Raw genomic sequence first — 8,647 nt, forward strand, 5'->3', positions numbered from 1 at the left:
ATCCCTTTGTGTGAGGCACTTGGTGTTTTACCAAGTGCCTCAAAAACATTCTTATTTATTATATTTCATAGAAGGGAAAGAGAAATGTAGGGTCCAATAACAACCACTTGCTTTGAATCTGGTGGCATATGGAATCATGATGTTCCTCACTAAATTTAGCTGTCCCTAATCACAAAATTCCAAGATAGTACAATATAATTTGAGTGCATTTCTCCTCATCAGGAATGTTGGAGGTGCATTTTAGGTTTTAATAATAAATGCTAGAATGACCAAATTGCAGACTAATTGTTTCCGTATTATACTTCAAATGAGTTTTTAAAAATAAAAAGATAACTATATACAATCAATGCTATTTATTGTACCTCTGGGCCTACTCTTCTAAAAATTGTAGCTTATCAATTTTTCTCTGTCAAGCTTGAACTAATGTAAATAATTGAAATAATGTAAAGTTATATTTTCATGTTTTTATATATACGACATGACAAGAATACATCATGTAAGAGTATTTCAACTATGGATAATGTTGATTGGATAATGCACATCTCAGTTACAAGAAGTAATCATAGTTTAATATTCATGTAACGGTGCATCAATATATTGCTATATAAATATGTCTGTGTGCATATAAGTGAAAAGTGGTCAAACAAGAGTGATGACAGCTGTCTAAAGGTTTTTTTATTCATTTTATATAAAAACTGTTATGGAAAGACCAAAATGTTTATGAACTATTCTTATGTAAATTTACAACTGTCCTTTACTGTACTATTTTTGTTTACAGTATATGGTACCTTATTTTCTGCTGTGTTAAGTGGGTGTCAAATTCCAAGGAGACATACACTTTCTACAACTTCTATTGAAGATATTGGAATTTCCAATTTTTCATGTGTACTATGTCAGAAAATGCTTTTGATTTTATTTTTAAATCTAACATCAGATGGCTTTTCTGGAGTGTTGTAAAACCTTCAATCATACATAAAACATGTTCTTACAAAAGGAAAAGATCTTTATTGATTTTTACTTGATAGTTCTTAAAACTAATAATAATGAGAAACCAACGAGGGTATTTAAATTTATTCCCAAACAAACCTAGCTCTTCCTACTCAACAAGGACATCCCTTTCTCAGTTGATATGATGGCTTGCTACAAATGTGATAAAGTAGAAATAACTTGTTTTTTCTAAAATGATTAACATTTTCAACATTCCAAGCTTATAATCATTAAGTGCTTCGGGCATATGAATACATATGGCAATTAATTATATTTCTCATTTTGTAACACATACACTCTTCTACTAAAATGTGACCAGTAACTACCATCAAACATTGCTCTGTATGTAAGCAGCTCAGCTCTGTCATAATCACATTAAAGAGCAGAAAGATGACTTGCTTTAAAAATTCCATAAGGTAACAAACACATTTCCAGGCGTATGTGTTCATTTATTTTTTTACTGAAAGAGTATCAATGAGAAACTAAAACTCTTGTGTTTTGATTCTCTTCTTACAAAGGTGATCATTTTAATATTTAGGCAGTAGTTTATAGGTATAGTCTAAAATTAAGACATTCTAGTTCCTCAAAATTGCACATTTAATTTTATTTTATAAAATTTTATGGTTAGAATACATTTGATATTTAAAAGATGAGCATACTGATGAATCTGCTTAAAAATACAGTAATCTTGATATTCTGCTATCTTGACTTTGACTGCAAATACTGTAAGTATTTTGGTGTTCATGGTAGTAAATTGAGCAAATGAAGAGAAAAATTAATAAAAAAACTTACAGAATGATATTAATACAACATGTTGACAATACAATTTTTTAAAAGTGCTGAAACTACTTAGAAAATAATGTAGTGTGCTTTCTCCCCCTTTTTCTATTCATCACATCCTATAGTTATCAACACAGTGAATTTAAACAAACTTAAGGTACCACTTCTACCTTAAAATGTATTTGTGAGTTTTTAAACATGTTTTAGGCTAGGTAGAGTTTATTTATTGCACTTTGAGAGCCCACTAGTCTGTCATGTAAAATGAGGTGTAATTCAGGCAAATATTCCATTTTACTCTAATTCAAATGAAGTAAGTAGGTGTTTTGATTGAATTAGTTGCACAAGTTGTCTACATTACCCACATTCATCAGTATGGTTTATTAGCAATATCCTATGAACTTTGGAGAGTTTATTGGCTAAGTTTCACAAATTTTATATAAACTCTAAATAAGCTCATTTAAAGGAAATAGAATGATATCAATATCTGTTTAAAAGTAGAGTACATTTTGTGCAAAAGATTCTAATACTTAAAACTGGTTTACTTTTAATTACCAAAGATGAAAGATAGGTAAGTATAAAGGAATCATAATGATATTCTGAATGAGAATTTGGGGTTGCATTAAATGATTTGTGATATTTGTACCAAATTTTTGAAAAGGAGGAATTCATTCTCTTAATATGTTGCTTTGGCTAGACCAGGCCTCTGGAAATTCTGTTAGGTATTATAAATCACACTTCTCTATTTCTATGTTGTAAACAACAACAGTTCATAGATAGCATATGGCACTCTAAGTACATGAAGGTTCAAATGCATTTATATGAAAAAGGAGATATTCAAGCACACAAGTGACCTAATCCAATACACGTAGGACAGTGCCTCAACTAAATCTGGATCATAAAAATTTGTGTATGTGTTTTATGTTGTTTCTACTCATTTCCTTCTTGCTTCATCATTTTACACTCTTCCTGCCCTTATGTACAACTGCAAATTTTCATGTATCATACTTCACATGGTATCCAGTTTTTAAATTTCATTCTTCTTGCCTTTTTTTCTTTGATTCCATGTTATCCCATCTATTTCTGCCTTCTTGACTTTCCTGAGAGATTTTGCTTTGAGAGCATTTAGAATGCAGTTCGTTTTCTTGAAGGCAGAACTGATAGTCTTAGAATTTTCTTAATAACCATGAAAAATGACTAAGATTTTCTAGAGTGAAGTAAAAATTTCCTGCTAAGCTCTATTTCTGCATCATTCACATATTTGGATTCAGTAATTGCAAATTTGTTATATTCCTCCATGTACTTAAAGAGCCCCACAATTTATAGAGTATCTGTAGGAAAAGGAAAGTTCTTCAATGAAGCAGGAAGAGTGAGAACACTGTTTTTAAAATGTTTTCTCACCAGAATTCCTTTTTAAAATTACTTAGAATAAACATAAGCCAATTCTCTACTTTAATTCCACCCTTAAGTGCTTCTAGATTATTTTTTAACTGCTTTTTTCCCCCACTAGGTATCAGTTGATTTTGCTATTTCAGAACCAAATTCCTTTTAAGATTATGCATAATCTCACTGTTACTTCATTGAATGTGCCTGAATTCACTGAATGAATTTGGTCATTTTTCTTTCTTTTTTTTTTTCCTTTCAGGTTAATGTGCCAATTTCATTTTATTGTAAGTTGGAATGTGGGGGAGTGGATTAAGCACTTGGGAGGGAGTCAAAACCAGGATTCTAGCATTACCACCCCTTGTTTCACACCTCCTTTGTCTCTGTCTTCTCAACTGGAGTATGTGGATGCTAGGACTGTCTCATGAGATGATGAAAAGATGTGTAATATGATCACTTAAAACAACATGACATTGTCTCTTCTTTAAAAAAGTTGTTTAAAGAAACGAGTTCATATATTGGAGTGCCACTTAGTGCAGAAAAACATCTTGATATTCAGTTCCAGATATGTTGTATCATCTCAACACATTAGAAAAGCAGTTCTATCCTATGATATTCATTGACTAATTCAGTTATTCAATACTTATTGAATATCTTGAGTAAATATAAGCTGAAGGCAAGGGCTAAACTTGAAACCTTTATTCTAATGATTAGTATATTTTCTTTAGAGCATGTAGATTTTGATCCCATTCAAAATGAGTATATGTATAACTGTGACAATGAAGAGTTATATATTTCTGCTCAGCAACTTATGCCTCGGGACATTTGAACTTTAATTTGGAGTAGATATCTGATAACACTCAAGAATGGTCTCCTTAAAAATAGACAAAATATTTCCCTCTCTCCAAAACAAAATCTTGGGTTTTGGAAATTGTACTCGTCCATAAATTTGCTTGATAACGAGTCAATATTTCTATCTCTATTTTCAGAGTCAAACCTATTAACAAACACCACAGGTTGGTAGTTCTAAGTTGTTACGATCTACATGGCTAAGATATAGCTCTAAAATCTATTTTTTTTTACAAGAGATTATTCAAATATCATTCACCATATTTTTGGGCAGCAGCTAAATAGCATCTGACATTTAAAAGGCAACAAAAATTAAAGGAAAAAATGTTCGAAAACAAGCTGGTAATTTCCTAACTGTAAGCCTTCCGACTAAGAATATACTCATGAAAAATGTTTAAAAGAATATTACTACCTAATCTTTTTGTTGTTGTTGTTGTTTTTGCTTTTTAGGGCCGTACCCCCAGCATATGGAGGTTCCCAGGCTGGAGGTCAATTTGGAGCTGTGGCTGTTGGCCTGTGCCACACCCACAGCAACACAGGATTCTAGCCGTGTCTGTGACTTACACCACAGCTCACAGCAACACCAGATCCGTAACCCACTGAGCAAGGCCAGGAATTGAACCTGAGTCCTCATGGATGCTAGTCAGATTTGTTAAATGCCAAGCCATGACAGGAACTCCTACTTAATCATTTTAAAATTTCATTTAAATATTTACTATAAATCACACCAAATTCATTGAGGGTATTTTTATTTCGGATGGAAAGTGTTTGGAGGAATCTGCCGTTTTGTTCAATTTCCTAAACTAAAGAAGAATATATTTTACCTTTAGGAATTTATGTTATAGTCATAGTATTTTAATTACCACCTATTATATTGCCAACATTAATAGGTAAGAAGATCCAGTTGAGGCAATTGGCAAGTGTTTTGTGGCACAGTGGGTTAAGGATCCGGCATTAGCATTGCAGTGGCTTGGGTTGCTGCTTTGACACAGGTTCGATCCCTGGCCCAGAAACTTTCATGTGCCATTGGTGAGGCCAAAAAACCCAAAACAAAACAAAACAAAACAAAAAAAAAGAAAGTCTATTAGGTAAGAATCAGACCCAAAATTTCTTATAAATTAATGTATGCATATTTTCTACTCCTTTTTTTGACATAGTATAATGTATTTTAGAGGTTTTTCAGGTTAAAAAAATATTTTTTTCTCCCCATTCATCTTATTGTCAAGGATTTTGTGTTACAAAAAAAAAAAAAATTCTGGGCTTAATAATCTTTTAAGCTATTGAATATATTTGACCCATATCTAAAAACACTTTTGTGTAAATATTTACCTATTAAAAAATAGCATCATGGATACAATTTGCAAGGTTCTTGAGATATATATGAAAATGGAAACCTGCAGTAATACTTTCATTTTGTCTGTGTGTCTCTCCCACCCACCACCCATTCCTCCCCAAATTAGCCTTGCCTTATTCTCTCAGTTATCAGAGTACACTTTTACTGAAGCCTAAGTCATGAGTGGCAATGACATGTGACAGTGAGTTCTGTGTGATTGTGTGATCACAGACAACATACCACTCTTTACATAGCCTTCTTGCAAAATATGTGCCTTAGTTCACAGTGAGGTTTGATGGGGATGGCCAGTGTGAGGCTTGTCCTCCTTATTTGGAATTCTTCTAAAATAAAAATGCATTATCGAATTTACAACTATGCTTAGTCTGTATCTTACAAGCCTTCCAAGTCTGTTTTTATGTGTATTATTCTATCAGCCCTTTCTGTTAAAGAGATAAACATGTCTTTGTTCATTTTTATTTAATATTATTTGTGTTTCTCTGTGTGTTTATGTTCATGTGTGTATTAAAAATATCCCACATCCTCTATAGCATCTATTCTGTTAATTATTTATAACATTGTTAACTACCTTCAATTTTTTTTAACTGAAAAAAATTCAGTGGACTGAAGTAAATTATTATGGTTATTTTAAAAAGGTTTTAGAAAGAAAATTAAGCAACTGCTTAGGTAGGACATACTAATCAACATAACTAAATCAAGCCCCAAATGAAGCCTTGCTGTTTTTTTCTTTAAAATTTATTTTAAAGTATTTGATTTTTCAAAATTGAATTTCCAGTATCTGTACTTCATAATTAGCTGCCAAAGCATATCCTTAGGGGAAAGCATTTTGGGGTCATGTTTACACCATGTCCCTTCTTCTGCATTTTCTTCAATTAAAAAAAAAAAAAAAACCTCCAGTAACTTATGGTGAATAAAACTGTGCTTCAATATCTGGAAATAGTTTTCCAGAGTTGGGGGAAAGTACCCCAAGTATCTCAATAAAAGTTTACAGCATCAGAGGATAATTAGTTACCACTATAACATTCCAAGATCTGGAACCTGTTTCCCTGAGGACATGCAGACTGAGGCACAGAAAAGTTAAGTCATTGGCCAACTCTGTGGAGCTGGTAGATGAAAAGTCACAATTGTAAACCAGGGCTGATTCTTTACCCTGATTTTTTTGTTTGCCCCCTCTCCCCCGCTTCATTAGATGGGATCTCTTTAGTTCTCAGGCAGATATAAATTTGAAGAGTAGGAATGCTTTACCCAGGGATAATTTTTAGGGTATTAATTGACAGCTTTTGAATGAGGATGCACTTGCAATTGGATTTGTATCCAGAAACCAAACTTACTCTGTGAGATAATGCCATAGAACTGGCCAGAGGACAGTTAAATAGAAAGACAATTTTAAATGTTTATTCGTTTGCTACAGATTATTGAAAGTAAGTACTCATACTTATTTTTCTTGATGTCTTAAGTATTTATAAGGAAAATGTCTTTCAGTCCATTCATTGGTGAGAAAATATATATGCTCTTTGTTGATTATTGGCTTTCCTAAAACTAATTTTGAAAAAGGTAAAATTATAAATACAAACTACCATTATTATATATTCACTAGCTTCTAGAAAATGTAGAAACACTTTGCCAATAAAAATTTGAAGAACTGGTAAAAACCAGAGATTGAGTATATAATGTCAAATATGCATTTAGTGTTTATTTTTTTAATATGTTCATAAGGATAATGTTGTTCAGCTCTATTAAATTATTAAATGCTAGTATCTGGGCTTGTGGTTTATAAAAAACTTCCACATATACAAGTTTTATTATTATGCAGTTGTGCTTACATTTCAAAACATTTCATGTTTGGCTCTCAGTTTTGTATTCATTATTTACACATTGTCATATTATTCTTGCTACCATATTGTCTTTCCCATTACAATGGCAAAATAAGAAAACATTTTAACAGGCATAAAAATTTATCATTTCTGCCTGAAAAGCATCCACAACTTACTATTTTCCACTTTGTATTTCATCTTTATGTTTTCCATAATGTGCCTTTTCCATTTGGTTGTCTCTCATTCACAGACATCCACATGGCAATGAATGCCCTTTTAATTTCCCCTTCCTTATCAATAAGACTCTACAGAAATCTTTCTTATACATAATTTAGCATAATCCAAGTAATCTCCCAAAGACCATGTGAAGATTTTCATTTCTTGGAATGTATAACCTGAACTCCCCCACACTCACTGGACCCCAAGCAAAGCTGACTGTGTTCAAATGCTATACCTAGTGAAATCTCTTCTAGTACAACAGCAATGCTCTACTTTCAGTGATTTGCTTCAGCATCTCTTTCCTTTATCATAGTGTGAGTTTACTGAAGGCAGAGAGTAAATGTGTCTTATTCATCTTGGAGTACTTAACATTTCTTCAAAATCATGATAATAATAGCTTATGCTTAAAAAGCACACATTCTGTTCAAGGCATCATACTAGGATATGAATCCTATGGCTATAACCCTCATCTTACCAATAAGAATCTGAGGCACAGAGAGAGAGGGGAAATAATTTGTTGAGATCAAAGAGCTAATAAAAGGCCAAAGCAGGTTTCATATGAGGGCATGTGGTTGAGCACTTGTAACTCTTACATGGGAAGGTATGAATGCTCGTGATAAAAATGTATCCTAAAAATAAAAATGAGTTAGGGATCATTCTCACCAAACAGACAGGTACCCAGAATAAGCACTCAAACGTCACTGAAATACATCAGTGGGTGTGGAACGATGTGGAGTAGAGGGTAATTAGTGATGTCACATGGGAGGATAGGATGTGTGGTCTGGAAGTCCAACACTTAGGAGAGGGTGAGCTCCTGGCAGAAGTGCTCCAAGAACAATAGATAATTGCTAAACTGCCATCTAAAAACACTGTAGGTTCTCTTTGAAGCCAGAGCAGAATTGCTAAGGAAATGGATGCAAAAGTCAAACTGAATTATCTCCTTTTCCAAAGAAACTTCTTTATAGCAAATTATTTTTATATAATGTTATTTTTTAAAGTATAATTGGTTTACAATGGTCCTTCAATTTCTGCTGTACGGCAAGTTACCCAGTCATGCGTGTATATATATATATATACATGCATATACATATATATGTGTGTGTGTGTGTGTGTATGCACACACAGGATATACATACATCATTTTTTATTCATACTATCATGGTCTATCCCAAGAGATTGGACAGAGTTCCCCATGCTGTACAGTAGGAACCCTATTGCTTATCCACTCCAAATGTAATAATTTGCATCTAACAACCCCCAAATCATA

At 32.8% G+C, this 8,647-nt stretch overlaps 1 protein-coding gene across 5 annotated transcripts in view; it reads left to right on the forward strand.

The window, feature by feature from the left end:
- Positions 1–7,020, forward strand: part of GRIA2 (glutamate ionotropic receptor AMPA type subunit 2) — a 169,023-nt gene extending 162,003 nt beyond the window's left edge. For 2 of the 5 annotated variants that reach the window (XM_003482389.4, XM_005656504.3), the window contains one exon: positions 1–7,020. This exon is cut by the window's left edge and continues 1,629 nt beyond it. The gene's annotated coding sequence lies outside the window, so the exon portion shown is untranslated. The other 3 variants (XR_002346643.1, XM_003482390.4, XM_021101287.1) reach the window with 3 other exon arrangements.

This window comes from Sus scrofa, chromosome 8 (genome assembly GCF_000003025.6).
Source record: "Sus scrofa isolate TJ Tabasco breed Duroc chromosome 8, Sscrofa11.1, whole genome shotgun sequence".
NCBI lineage: Eukaryota > Metazoa > Chordata > Mammalia > Artiodactyla > Suidae > Sus > Sus scrofa.